General features: G+C 49.8%; 1 protein-coding gene across 4 annotated transcripts in view; it reads left to right on the top strand.

The window, feature by feature from the left end:
• The first annotated feature begins 6367 nt into the window (after positions 1-6367).
• Positions 6368-15046, top strand: part of SLC6A4 (solute carrier family 6 member 4) — a 35586-nt gene continuing 26907 nt past the window's right edge. Inside the window, exon 1 of one of the 4 annotated variants that reach the window (XM_082371860.1) lies at positions 6368-6785. The gene's annotated coding sequence lies outside the window, so the exon portion shown is untranslated. The remainder of the gene's footprint in view (positions 6786-15046) is intronic. The other 3 variants (XM_082371859.1, XM_082371858.1, XM_082371857.1) reach the window with 3 other exon arrangements.

Here is a 15046-nt window from a genome sequence, read left to right as displayed (position 1 = left end):
AGCCTCCTCCCCTGTGGCCCTGACCCGCCTCTCCAGACTCAGCTGCCTCCCTTCCCTTCTGTTCCAACCAACCGCCCTCCGCCCGCTTTGTCCCTCAGACACACCAAACTCCTTCCCACCTCCTAACTGTTCCCTCTTCCTAAAGCTCCTCCCTCAGCCTAAAGACTGGCCTCTTATGGTTCAGGTCATGGCTCGAAGGTCAAGGCCATCCTGGTCACCTTATCTAAGTAGCCAGCTGCCCCCTCCCCACTGCGTCTACCACCTCCATACCTGTCTTTCTCTATACCGTAAGTGGGATCTATTTCCTTCACTTCTAGCACTTTCTGAAATTCTTGTTTATTTATACGTTTACTTCCATTTTCCCCAAAGTCGATGATACTCCCTGTCAGCTCCCCAAGGGCAGGGCCTTTGTCTTGCTTGCCACTGCCTTCACAAGCCCGGTTCATGGTAAATACGGTTGGCTGACTGATTGAAAATGCCCTAAATTCTGACAGCTATACTCAATTAAAAGTTTACACATAGGGACTTCCCTGGTGTCAGTGGTTAAGAATCTGCCTGCCAACGCAGGGGACACGGGTTCGAGCCCTGGTCCGGGAAGATCCCACATGCCACAGAGCAACTAAGCCTGTGCGCCACAACTACTGAGCCTGCGCTCTACAGCCCGCGAGCCACAACTACTGAGACCGTGTGCCACAACTACTGAAGCCCGCGTGCCTAGAGCTCGTGCTCTGCAACAAGAGAAGCCACCGCAGTGAGAAGCCTGCGCACCGCAACGAAGAGTAGCCCCCGCTCACCGCAACTAGAGAAAAGCCCTCGTGCAGCAACGAAGACCCAACGCAGCCAAAGGAAAAAAAAAAAGTTTATACATAGATCCGAAGTGGGCTTCCCGATAACTTGCTGAGTAGGGACAATTAGAATGAGAACAAAGCCCCCGTGGATCTTCATATTTCAGTGCTTAACAGAAAGGTCTAGCTTTCCTGGTGACTGGCATAAGGGGAGTAGAAGAGAGGGGGAAACTCTCAAAAGTTTACTCCACTTTTTTCACTGCTTGCACGTTTCTTGCTTCAAATCAGCCCAGCAGAGTGAGAATCCCAGCAACTTTGGACTCAGGCAGACGGCTTGGCTGAGCTGCTTGGAGCCGTGTAAGCAGGGACAAGTCACCAAACCTCTCTGAGCCTCAGTCTCCATACCATCTTTATTGAAAAGCATTTTGAAATGTATTAAATAGGAAAAGTCACAGCTTGAAAAGGAGACCTATATTTTAAATAACACTTACAGGAAAATATAGCCAAAGGGTTGAAAAGACTGCATATTACCCATACGTGGTAGGAAAAGAACAAAAGAGGCTGCAGATAATGTGCCTGGGAGATAGAGGCTCAGTGAGTGGGAGCCGTTGGTAATAACCAGTTCTCACAGAGCTTCTCCAGTGTGTCCATTGTGTGAGGCCCTCTGGGGCTTAAAGCAATTCCCTGCTCTCCAGAAACGTGCCATGTAGTTGGGAAAATAAGATGTATATACACGAGCCGGTTGCAAAAGTAGATGACTTGTCTGAAGTTTTCCAGTAAATATCATAATAGTTAGGAAAGGGCTTGAAGTTGGAGAAGGAAAAGAAAAACTGACCGGTTTTAAACTAACTTCTGACCACAGTGACCACAGACATCAAGGATGAGGGTGATCAGTTTTCCAAGAAGAGACTAAGGGAAAATCTCCCTGTATGCAGAGGCCCAAGTTATCTTGAAGTTCCTGGAGGAGAAGAGCTAAAGAGAGGGTGAGTGTTTTGTAATCTTGAGCAGGCCAAGAAAGCGGGGAGTGGGGCGGAGGGGAGAGGAATGACTTCAGGGGCTGGAAGCAGAGGACTTGGGTTCTAAAAATAGCCCTGTCCCTCTTGATCGGATCCTGAGCAAAGCCCTGGATGTCACCTCTTGGCTCACAGCATCCTTGTTAGAAAATTAGAGAAAATATTTGCCTCCTTCCTAAGGGAACAAAAGAAAATTACAGTGGTCCTGAGTAATTTGGCCCCGTTTAGGAAGGAAACATGTGTGCACTGCGTGAAGTGGAGCTGAGAATCTTCCAGGCTTTTCCCTTGCTTTGCCACAAGCTTGGGGCCCTTACAACATCTTCCTGTGTTCTTTCTTTCCCCTCTCTTTTTTTCTTTCTTTCTTCCTTCCTTCCTTTTTTTTTTTCTTTAAACTTTTATAAATGTTTTAAAATGTTGCTTTTCTGAAAAGGTTTTATAAAAATATTACCTACACATGGCAAATAATTAAGTAGTACAGAAGGGAATGCAGTGAAAAAGCAGGGTTCCCTTCTACTTTTAATGTCCCTTCCCTCCAAGGCACTTGTGATTCCCAGTTTCTTCTACATACTTAAAGCGATTTCAATACGCAGAGAAAACCGCCTCACTCCTTTCACTGCTGGCTGTTTCTCCATTGTCAGATATGCCACGGTTTACTCACCAGTCCCAAGGGCACTGGTTCTTAGGACACTTTAAGTCTGCTAAGAGTGAAAGGCATTTTCCTAGTTGTTCATTGCCAGTTCTTGTTTATGGGGCCTGCTGTGTGCAGACACAGTGCTGGGTGTTGAGACGTGGAGAGAGGCAGAGCCCCTTCCCTTGGGAACTCAGAGCCTAGCGGAGGAGGTGGGCATTTAGGAGACATCTGAGGGCTCTCACAGGTCTGTGCGTGCACAGGGCTGGGGTCCCGCCCTGGTACTCTGTGCTTCTCCCAGCTGCGACTTCTCAGCCAAGGTGGAAGGTAAAAACAGCTGCCCTCCAGAATGTGGCCCTAGCTAAGGTGTTTAGAGTCAGGGGAGGGAATCCTGTAGCAAGGAAGTAAAAACCAAAAACCTTAGTTCAAAAATATCATAGAAAGAGCATGGGGAAGTCACAATACCTGTTAAATCTGGGGGAACAGGGTTTGTTTAGCAAAGGCAGTAGGCTCATAAGGAATGGGAGAGAGGGGGCCAGGAAAAGGTGACCAAAGACACAAGTCATCTACTTCCAAATGTTTTCTGCCTTCCTCGGGGCAATTCCTCTCCCACACCCCCTGCATGTCATGTTCCTGGCACTCCTGAAAGGGCTTTTCATCTCCTCCCCTTGGCCTTGCTTCATCTGGATCAGAGACAGCCTCCCACGGGGGGCTCCTACGTAGATCTCTGTGGGCATGAGCCCAGGGTTCACAGTGGCAGCGAATCCTGCCCTGGAGGTGCTGTACCCCTCGCATGGTTGACCGTGGACCCCATCACCAAAACTATGCCACGTCCCAGGAGAAACAAGGGGGTCCTGTGAGACACTCTAAAGACTGGAGTACTGAGAAAGAGCCCACAAGAAGGGGTGGGTGGGCCTTGTCTTCCATGATTGTGATTTACACCGTGTGTCCCAGTCTGGCTCCACAGGGGAACAGTTGCTGGGCCTTGAGACGCGCAGGAAGTGGGTCTCCTTGGCGGCGGTGTCTGTGTGTGGTGAGGGAGAGACAGCTGGGGAGAGGATGGAAATACTTAAACGTGCTCTTTACCTGTCAAAGCGAGACTGTTTATTCTGCAGCCTCATAGCAGACCGGAGGCCCCGCTATTTCTGATCTAGAGCTAGTGGAACAAAGAGAAAGTACTGCTGAACCATGATCGCCCAGGTTCACGGCATCATTGACAGATGCACCGTTTTCCCCAGACACCAGCCGCCGAGCCCCACAGGTTCTGCTTTGGTGTCTGACTCCCGTCTCTTCCCTGTGTGTGCTGGGGCCTGCCTGCCTCACACCTGCTTCACACCTGCACTCACGGTCTAAGGAACCCGTCTGCTTCCTCTAGGCCATGTCAGTCCTCCCCGGGAACATTGCTTTCGTCAACGCCTCTCCCGCTCAGGGCTCCCAAATGCCTTCCATGCTCAGCACAGCCCTTCTCCCTGACCCCCAAGGGCAGAGGGTGTGTCCTCCTCGGGACCTGGCGTGGAGCAGGTGCTCAGTCGTGAAGGAGCTTTGATGGAGGCAGACAGCTGGGAAGGGTACAGGGCTGCCCTCTCTTGGGCAGTGGATGATGTCTGTCCACTCAGCCCGATCGGGAGGCGAGGAAGGGCGGTCGAGGCAGCCCCCACCCCCCGGCAGTGGGACCAGGTGCCGGAACTAAGGAGCTCCACCAGGGAGGGAGTCCGGATGCTGGAGAAAGACAGGGCAGATGTGGCAACGAGCATGGGAAGCAAGACAGGGAAGACTTCGCTTTGGGAGGAGAGAGGCTGGATTTGTTGAGGGGAAGGCGGGCAGCTGAGGCCAACTGGTCTCTGTGGGATGACACCCACAGGGACAAGAAGAAGCGAAAGCACGTGTGTAGAGAGGATGGACCGTGTGCAATAGATCTGTGTGGACTGCGCCAGGGAGGCAGTGAGCAACAGGGAAAGGTCCAGTCTGGGTAAGCCCCATGTCTTTTTCTGATAGCACCCCTCAGCCAGGGAGCGAGTGGGGAGAAGACTGGCCTGGGGCGGCCCAAGGCCGAGGAGGGAGGGTGGGTGGGGTCTCCCTCGGGTGGAGAGGGCCCTGAGGTTACTGCACACACCAGCCCCTTCCCTCCCTGCAGCTGGGCGGTGCCCGCCATCCTTGTGATCCCTATTTTACACACGAAGGAGCTGAAGGCCGCACCGGCTGAGATGAAGGGATTCACCTTGGGTGGGAACAAACCCCCACGGACAGCACAGGGGCAGAGCTGGGATTTAACCCAGGTCCGCGGAAGTCCCACTCTCTAGGCCAGCACCCCCCCCCCCCAAAACAGCAGTTCTGAGAGGGGCCGGGGTGGCTGGGCAGGAATGGGTATTAGGTCCTCGAAAGAAGGCCAGGAGTGTTCAACAGGTTCATGAGACTCTGGAATGGTGTTAAAAAGTCATGTTGAGGGGACTTCCCTGGCGGTCCAGTGGTTAAGGCTTCGCCTTCCGCTGCGGGGGGTGCGGGTTCGATCCCTGGTCGGGGAGCTAAGATCCCACATGCTGCATGGCCGAAAAACCAAAACATAAAACAGAAGCAATATTGTAACAAATTCAATAAAGACTTTAAAAATGGTCCACATCAAAAAAAAAAAAATCTAAAAAAAAAAAGTCACGTTGACCCAATGTGGAGGACAGACTGGGTGGAGAGACAAGAGCCTTAGCCAAGGGCTGGAGTCACCCACTGCCCCCAGTCCCCTCCTCAGAACCACACCTTACACTTGTGTAGTCCCTGTTCACACAGTGCTCACACATTGTGTTCATCTGAAGGGAGGCGCTGCCTAATGTGGACCCTGTCACCCCGGGATTTGGCCACGGGATGAAATGCGCAAGATTGACCGGGAATCGCCAGCCAGCTCACCAGAGCAGCCCGGCGCTTTCTGAAGCCCGTCCCGCTTTCCTTGCAATCGCCACCCTGACGTCTAGGTGGCGCCAAAACCTCAAACTGATTCCTCCCAGGTTGGGGCACCGCCCACGCCCGGGAACGGAGTCGTTCCAACTCAGTCCCTGCAGACTACAGCTCAACTCAGCTGGCTGCCAGCTCAGCTTTCTGGGTTCCGTTCCGTCCAAGTACAGGGGGCTGCAAACTTGCAATTGTTGTTTCTGTTCTGCCTTCTACTTGGCTGGGACCCTGCCCTCCTCTAGGGAGAAGTAGGTTGGTCAGCCCTCACCCTCCCATCTCAGCTTCAGGGACATCCCAGAGCAAGTACTGCATCTGTTCTTTTCAAATGTAAAAAATAATTTTACTGAAAATATAATAACATTAAGTTCACTTTTAAACTTAATTTTAAAAAAATTATCGAAGCAATGTATTCACATGGTTCAACACAATAGGCTCCTGTTGACCCTCTTCAGATAATTAAAATATTGTTAACAATGCACCCACTCGCGCAGCACCACAGGCATATACTACGTTTTCCAGATCACCACCCACTGTTTTGATACTGCTTTTAACTGTAGCTGGTTAACAAAACGGGAAAGAATACTTCATTCCTTCATTCCTTCTGCAAGTATTTACTGTGAGCCATTAGGCTGGGCTTTATTGGAGTCACCGGGGAGGGCGAGGAATTAAACAAGGTCCCTTCTGGCTGAGCTCACCTCCCAGCGGCAGAGCCGGACGGAGAGCCGGGGGCTAAGTCCCAGGAAGGAAAATAGGGCAGGATGCGGGGTGAGGGTGATGGGAGGGGGTTGTCAGTGGTCAAGAGAGATCCTTCTGAGAAAGTGACATTGAGCCGAAAACTAAATAAAATTTTGGGAGCAATTTGCTGGGGGAGGAACTACACCTGTGGGTTGTGGAGCAGCTCCTCCCCCGCAAGCTTAACGAGCACGAGGGTCAGGATTCTTAGCTCCTCTCGGCCTGCTGCCCGCCCCTCACCGCCCCCGGCTCCCTCTCTTCCCAGGGCGCTGCCCCTTCCGGGGAGCGAGTGTGTGAGTGCGCGCGTGTGTGTGTGTCAGTGTGTGTGTTGGGGCGAAGGGGTCCTTCCCCTCCCCGGGCCCCGGCTCCCCCTCCACTCCCACCCCCAGCGGCCCCTCCCCGGTGAGCGCGCCCACACCCCCATCCCCCATCCTTCCCCCTCCCCAGGAGGAACGCAGAGCCGCAGCCGCGGGGAAACGTAAAGTTTCTGCGGCTCAAAAGTGACGCACAAATTCTTTAAGAGCTCTTTGGCGGCGGATATCTAGAGATCAGACCATGTGAGGGGCCGAGAGTACAAATACGGCCGCGCGGGCGCCGGCGCCGGCACAGGCAGCGGCGCCCCGGTGCCTCGAGGGCGCGAGGGTCGCCCGCCTCGGAAGCCCCGGACCGGCCTCCGCGAACTCCCAGCAGGTGGGTCCGCTTTCCTTACGGCTTCTAATGCCCACTTCTCTCCCAAACTTCATCCCGCCCGGCCTCTCCGGGCACCGGCGCGGGGGCTCTGGGCAGGGTGGGCGCGCGCGGAATCGGCCGCGGGGACAAGGGGACGCGGGCGGGCGACCGGCTTGGAGCGCTCCTTCGTCCCCGGCTGCCCGGCTTCGGGTGGCCCAGTAGCCCAGGAAAGCCCTTCAGGACGGTCCTGCGGTCGGGAGGAAAAGTTGCTTTACTTTCAGCCCATGGCTTCTGTGTGCTCTTCACTGACGGCCATCGCGTGCAGGGGGCTGTGTGCAGGCGTCTCTGGGGGGAGAGTCCTGGTGGACGCAAATGCCCAAATACCTCGAGAAATCTCTGAATGACACCTAAGTGGGACGAGTCTCCGTGCGCTTGGGTAGCTTTCCTTGGCAGAGCCGATGCATGCTCAGTCATTCAGAATTTATGTGAAACCCAAAACTCCAGCGAGCTGTTTTACGTGGTTGAAGTGTGTAACCATCAGTTGCCTGAAAAATGTGTACGTTCAAATTTGCTTTTGAAAAGGCTCTCTGGAGCTAAAGAACACTAAGAAGCACATTTCTTTTTGCCCTGGGTCTTCTGAATAATGAATTTCTTTTTCAGTTGGGGTTCTAAAGAATTTCAGAGGGGTGGAATTTCTAAGAGTCGGACATTACAAAGGCTTGTGTGTATGTATTTTTATGATCAATTTTGTCCAGAAAAATGAACCAGGTCAATGGATTATTTATGAGCCTGCTAGCTCTCATCAGAGTAAGACAAGATCAAATATTTAATGTGTTTTGCCTTCAGTTACATAGGAAAAATGTCTAAGAAAGCAACATTGGGATTTGTGTTTAATGAAGTGGAGGGCGCCATGGCACATGGCTGTTTGGGTTTGGGGAGTGGAGGGAAACACACAGCTTTGACTCTGTCCCGTTGCTTGCTTTTGTGTGAAGCCACTGGTGCTCAAAGGTTCAGATTTTCCTACCGCAGACTCGGGTTGGGGTGGCCACTTCCAGCGTGGATGAGATGCAGGTTCTTATGGGGTTTGTGCAAGCTGTTTTGGGCACGGGTTCTCCTTTTTTTTCACTGAACCTGAGTAAGAGCAGGTTGCAACTGCTTCACAATTAATCAAAAGTCCCCTCAACACTCAGGTGATCCATCTAGGACATTTCAGAGATGTGACACCAGCACAGATATTCAAACCCATCTCTTTTAGTCTCCTTGCTTAAAAATATTTATACTAGGGGTGGGCGGTGGGGACGGGATAACATTGCAGTTTTAATGGAATCAGCAAAACCTCAGAAATTCCTCTTTGGGGAATTCTTAGAGTTGTCTGAGCATTTTGATGAAACTCGGAGAGGCATGTCAAAGAGTCACAAATGGGTGAGGTGACCGTGGAATGGGGTGCTTGGCTGGAGGGGGTTGTCTCTTATGGCAGGCTTGCAGAAACATCCTGGATGTGTCCCCCTCCAAAGAGAAATGCAGGTAATTCCAGACATTAAGCCAGTAAATGGCAGTTCTTCTCCTTCATACTCCTCGAATGGTATAATTTGGGAGAACAAAGGCAGGGTTGCCTGAAGAAGTTTTATTTTAATTTGGCTTAATGAATCAACAGGATATGGTCATGACTTGACTTTTTAAATAAAGATGCCTGGATGGCCAGAGGGAAAATTATGCAGTCATGTTTCTGTCAGTTTAAGAAGGTACCTCAGACCTTAATTATTCCCCGTCACAGATCAGCTCCTCTGGGTCTCGAGGTCCTCAGCTCTAAGTGAGGGGTGGGGGGCCCTGCCTAACATGATGTCCGCGTCCCCTCCACTCACTCTGTGACTGTGAGCCTAGCCTCTCTGCTTTAAGCAAACACGAGTTGAAATGATGGTGCAAAATGCCTGGGGGCCAGGACTCTCTACCCAGATGTTTCCGTCAGATTAGGGTCCTCTGGGGACCCCCGGCTTTCCCTCTAAGGCAGAGGCTTTGCTCACTGACATGCACAAGTTAAGTCCTGCACCTCAACCCTGTCCAGCTGACAGGAGCCTGAGTTCCTAGACTCCTCGAATCCCCTTTGCAAACTGCCCGGGGTGTGGGGCAGGAGAAGCAGCCCCCAGCCTGTAGAGATTTGGGCTGGGCTGGTTTTCTTTGCAGTCACTGAGCTGTTGCCAGTGGGCTGCACTCCACTGAGGTTGGTGTTGTTCCACCGGACAGGCTTGGGAGTGGAGTCAAAGGTCTGATAAAGCGTCCCGTTTCTCCGTTCCTCAGGCAAGTGATGCCGACTCACCTGCTCCTGTGGGGAATCCCATTTCTGGGCTTAACCGGGCCAAATAGCACCCTAAGGAAAGGGAACTGCCATCTTTCTAGGAGGGAAAGATGGAAAATAGACCCAGGTGGAAAATAGATGAAACGTAGCATTTTAAAGAACCCTGGCATAAATGACTTACCCTGGTCAGAGGGTGACCTGCTTTTCTAGGGTGGGCACGAGGCCCAACGTCGGCCAGCACAGCCCCCCATTTCTAGGTAGAGCTGACGAACTGACAGCTCTACCTGTCAGTAGAACTGACAGCTCTACCTGTCAGTAGAACTGAATCAGCGAACTGACGTGGGTCCACATGCAGAAATGATCTCTGAGTAAAGGCTCTGTGCAGGGGGCACTTCCTCCTGCCTGACCTTTGTCAGCTGTCAGCACCTGGAAAGATGAAGGCTCACTTACTGAACATCAACATTTTTGTAAACCACGTGTTTTCCCAGCCGGGTGTCTAATGGGGTGACGAAACGAGTGGAGATAAGGCCTGTGTGGGCAGAGGAAGTCCGGCTGCCTTATTTTGCTCTTTCCTTTGGCTCCCCTGGAACCTGGCAGCAGCTCCCTTGCTGCCACCCCAGCCCGGGACCAAGGGCACTTGATAGTGGGTATGTAAGCCCTAGGCTTTCTAAAAGCCAGGACAGGATAGTTCTCCATTAACCCCCAAAACTCCTGGACTGCAGAGTGAGGGATGAACCCCAGCGACGTGGAGACACGGAGGTGGTGTCCCAGGGCCAGCTCGACTGCCAGGGTCCCCAGGCACTGGCAAGTGGCATGGGGAAGGTCTCCTGGAATCCTGAGGTCCAGTTCTTCGTGTCATTATTTGAGGTAGGAAGGGAAGAGGTAGGGGCTGTGACGAGGCCGGTGGCAGACGTGGGAGAGCCACCTGTGTGCCCTGGGCGAATCCAGAGCTGGAGCCTGGTAGGTGGGCTCAGTGAGAGGGAGCCAGTCAGCGGGCCTTTGCCTTCTCGTGTTATCGTGTGGTCTTTCGGGGCATATTCAAGGAAAAAGAAGATGGTATTTCCTTTGCTATGGAGCTGCTGCACGAAAATAAGATAAACTGATTTTTTTCCCTCTAACTAAGGGATTCCCTAGAATTAGGGAAGGGTAGAGCTGGAAGGGGCCTCTCTGGGGAGCTGCTCCGAGTCCTCCGTGGCTTGTTGAAGTTCCCCCACGGCCCCGAGTTCCAGGCCAGGCCTCGAACTTGAGTCTCCTGCGCATCTGTTTTTTTCTCTCCGCTGGGTGTGTTGTTTTAAACGCTAAATTAGCTGGCTCTTTTCCTTGTTTCAGAGGAGAGGAGCTGGGGCAGGAAGGAAAGGGGAGGGAAGAGACGGGGAGAGAGGAGATATGCTATTCCAGGCAGCAGGGAGGTTTGACTGACTGGAGGGGTTTCCCAGCTCGTCCGAGGGCTAGAATTATTTTTCTCCCCCCAATTTTTATTTTATGATTTAAAAAAAAATTTTATTGGAGTATAGTTGACTTACAATGTTGTGTTAGTTTCAGGTGTACAGCAAAGTGAGTCAGTTATACATACACATATATCCAGTCTTTTGTTTTTAGATTCTTTTCCCATGTAGGCCATTACAGAGTATTGAGTAGAGTTCCCTGTGCTCTACCTTAGGTCCTTATTAGTTATCTCTTTTATATATAGTAGTGTGTATATGTCAATCCCAATCTCCCAATTTATCCCTCCCTCCTTTACCCCCTGGTAATCATAAGTTTTTGTTTTTTTTATAACATCTTTATTGGAGTATAATTGCTTTACAGTGTTGTATTAGTTTCTGCTGTGTAACAATGTGAATCGCTATATATATACATATAACCCCATATCCCCTCCCTCTTGCATCTCCCTCCCACCCTCCCTATCCCACCCCTCGACCATACCACCCTGAACGTGCCCAATCCCATCTCCCCCCAGGTTTTTGTTTGTTTGTTTGTTTTTGGGGTTTTTTTGTTTGTTTTTTTTTTCCCCCCCAGTTTTTAATTTTGAAATATTTCAACTGAAAAGTTGGCGAAGTGGCCCAGCGAAGCTTCACCAGTTGTTAACATTTTGCCACATTTGGGCCTGAGCTTTCTCTCTAATTAGACACATATCTAATTTTTACACATGTTAACATATCTATAACTTGATACATTATGTATAATATGATATAACTAATGTAATAATGATACTATATATATATGTACATATATATAATTTTGTTGTTGAACCTGTGAGAATTTGCAGATATCCAAATACTTCACCCCTGGATACTTTAGCTCATGTCTCCTAAGAACAGGGACATCCTCCTACATGACCAGAGCCCCATAATTATCACATTTGGAAAACTTAACATTGATAAAATATTTTATAAAATATACAGCCCATATTCAGATTTCCCTCACTATCTCAGTGATGTCCGTTTTAGCTCAGAGGGTTACGTTTTGAGACCATCAGATCCTAGGGATGGGAAGTTACCTTGTGCCCTCATGTCAGTGCATCTGAGAACTAGATCAATTCTGTGTAATGATGAACTGATTTTTCATGAATGTTCCCGAACCATGTGGGTGTGACACATTGTAAAGCACATTTCAGAACTTGACCTAAGAGCATAGGCACCTTTGAGCAACGTTACCCAAGTCACAAACAGCTTGTGGCTGCAGAGGTGGCCCCCATCCCCCGCCCTACTCCGCTGCTGGACCCCATCTCTCCCCTCATTTAGTTCTCCCCCTCCCTGCCCCACCCAGAGAAATGGGCCTGGTTCCCCCTTCCTTTCCTCTTCACTCACATTGTATCTAATTCCACTTGGAGTCCCTTTCTCCTCCCCTTCTCGTCCCTTTCTCCTCCCCTTCTCTCTTCAACCAGCTGCCACTGGTAAATCTGCCCTCATTTCATAACACCCTCTCCCTGGGGCTGGTTTTCTCTCTCTCCCGTCTCTCCCTCTCTTGGCTTCCGTTGTGGGTCTAATCATGTCCGTTTCACACAGAAGTAGTCTTAGTAATATACCTGTGTTAAGGAAAAGAAAAATCTGTGTTTAGAAATGCTCCCATGTTTTTTTAAATCTTGATTTCTATTTATTGCATAAATTGCATTATAACAATAAAAGAGTATTTAGAAGGTGTAAGTGATACTCCTTGTTCTTTTTTTTCTTTCTTTTTTTAAAGGAAACTAACTTTTTTTTAATGATTTTTTTTTTTAATTTATTTTTTGGCTGCGTTGGGTCTTCGTTGCTGTGCAGGCTTTCTCTAGTTGTGGGGAGCAGGGGCAACTCTACTCTTCCTTGCGGTGCGCGGGCTTCTCATTGCGGTGGCTTCTCCTGTTGCAGAGCACAGGCTCTAGGCACACGGGCTTCAGTAGTTGTGGCACATGGGCTCAGTAGTTGTGGCACACGGACTTAGTTGCTCCACGGCATGTGGTATCTTCCCAGACCAGGTTTCAAACCCTTGTCCCCTGCATTGGCAGGCGGATTCTTAACTACTGCACCACCAGGGAAGCCCGGTACTCCTCATTCTGCCTAATCTAACACATCACCTGTTCGAGTTTCCCAAGCCTATTTCCTGGCCTTGTCCATGTTGAAACAGAGTGAAGGCAGTTTTGTTTTCTGCAAAAAGTTGTAAATTGTGTAGTTAAATGTAATAAGGGATCTGTGTCCTCAACTTCTAAAGGCACCTCCACAGATTCTATACACAAGCCTCTCTACCTCCTTATCCTTCTCTCCTTAAATTTAGTTTTCCTCAGGAACCAGGAAGAATGTTAAAATAAACAACTTCTAATCAGTTTAATTGTCACCTCCCACCGCCTTTTGTAGTACTTAACAATGCTGTGTTCTACAGCTTGCATGTTAGGTGTTTTTGTATTTTAAGGTTAAACTAGGATTTTGTAAACTAGGTTAGGAAGTTAACCACCACTTACAACATTTCTTTCTGTAGGTAGAAAATATATTGCAAGTTCCAAACAAACAACTCACAAATGAATGTTTGGAACACAGACCTTTGACAGGCATGCCTGCTGGTACTTGTTTCAAAGTCTAAAAGCACAACCTGGGCTCTACTTTAATCCTAGACATGTCAGTCTTTTGCAATCCAGAGTTCATTAAAATTATTGTTGTGACAGTCCTCCCTCGGCCCCCGAGATGCACAGCAGATCTTCCTAATGGGTGAGGAGGGAGGAGGGGCAGCCCCCTGAGATTGGGACCCCGGGAAGAAAGAGTAGAGCCTCACCTGAGGCTTACACCTGCCAGCATGGCAGCTGTGGTTCCCTGGGTCCCGTGCCCAGGAAACCTGAAATAGACCCTCTGTGCTGGGAGCTGTGCAGTGCACACACCGGTCAGCAAGTATTTGAGTACAGAATGTATGAGCCATGGCCCCTGCTTCCAGGGGGATGCAAATCAACTAGACATAAAAGGATAACTAATGATACTTGAAAATCAGTGAGGAATGACAAATGAGTAGAGAGAGATCATCTTGGGCTGGGGTGGTGAGAGAAAGCTACATGGCGGGGGTGGATAGAAACTTAAGCCATGCCTGGAGGATGCAGGATGATTAGAGGGAGAGAAGGGGCAGGGTGGAGATGTACTGGGCATGCTCAGTGGCCCACCTGCCCCTAGTAACCTGGGGTACTTGTTAACAATGCAGCACCCACATGGATCTCTTTATTAGAATCTCCGAGAGAGCAGCCCAGGAATCTGCTGTTTACAAGTTTCCCAGTGACTCCAAGCCACTGATTGAGAGGAACAAGCAAGAACCAGTGAGGGCCCATGGAAGGGGATGGAGGCTGTAGCTTCTGGCTCAAGTGGCCCACTTGTGCTGTGGGCTACGAATCACTTAGCCTTGTGGGCCCCAGTTTCTCGGACTGGGGTGAGGAGTAGAAAAGCAGAATGGGTTGCATATATGTGGTGGCTTAGTGGCCATCAACTCACTGTCATTTATTGATGCTTTCCATGTGCTAGACAATGAGTTAAGTGTTTGTCATACGTTTATTTAATTTCCACAACCACCTTTAGGAAGCAGGAATTTTAAGGGTCTGCTGTCACACATGGGGAAAGGGAAGCTCAGAGAGGTTAAGCAACCTGCCCAAAGTCACACAGCCAGTAAGTGATGGGTCTGGGGTTCCAGTGCAGATCTGTGCAACAGGAGAGCCACGGATTGTGGACACACAAGGACTGTTAAAAATGATGCCTCAGGAAGGTAGTTAGTCTAGGTTTTCCTGTTCATGTTCACTACAGCAGGGCTATTTATGCCTATCTATGCCAGATCCACTTCTTTTTATTAAAGTCAAAATAAATAATCCATTGTACTTTTGCCCAGCCTCTGGAGTGATCTCAACCCCAGCACAAATGGCTAATCCTCTAAATTTTACACCCTGTGTGGTGAGAAGCTCGAAGCTATCCTCCTCCAGGGAAAGTTCTGGATGGAGACCCTTTTCCTTTCTCATGGTAACTGGCCCAAATGGCCCTGAGGATTATAGCCTATTTAATTCCTCTCCAAAAAATTAAACTGTCTCATACAAGGCACTCTTTGGATAAGGAGATGGCTGTGATAGTGGAGTTCATTTCTGTCCCTTACGTCCAAAAAACAAGGAGATTTTCTCTACTCTCTCTGTTCAGATCATGAAGTCTCTATTTTGTTTGAAAGGCGAGTAGGAGTCCCATGGCTTATGACCCTCAGAGAACTCAACGGTCCCTTCAACAGGTACAAATACAAGCCACCATTTTTGCACTGTGAAGACATGAGCCAGAAGCAGCGAAAATCCAGGGTCCTGTGACAGAAGCTGTGCAATAGCAACAAAAGGAAGACCTTTAAAACCCAAGGGCAACTTGGAAGCTAAAAATGCAAGGTATCTGAACATGCTGCGTCAAGTCAGCGGAAATCTTGGTTTACAACAGGTTGTGTGGCAGCACTTGGAAGCAGCACCAGCCTCTCCCTTGTTCTGCATGCTGGTGTTTTCCTCCCAGTCATATTTTGGCCTTGT

The sequence above is a fragment of the Balaenoptera borealis genome, assembly GCF_965194805.1.
Source record: "Balaenoptera borealis genome assembly, chromosome: 20".
Lineage (NCBI taxonomy): Eukaryota > Metazoa > Chordata > Mammalia > Artiodactyla > Balaenopteridae > Balaenoptera > Balaenoptera borealis.
The sequence above is the reverse complement of the archived record's forward strand: the minus strand, read 5'-3'. Positions and strand labels throughout refer to the sequence as shown.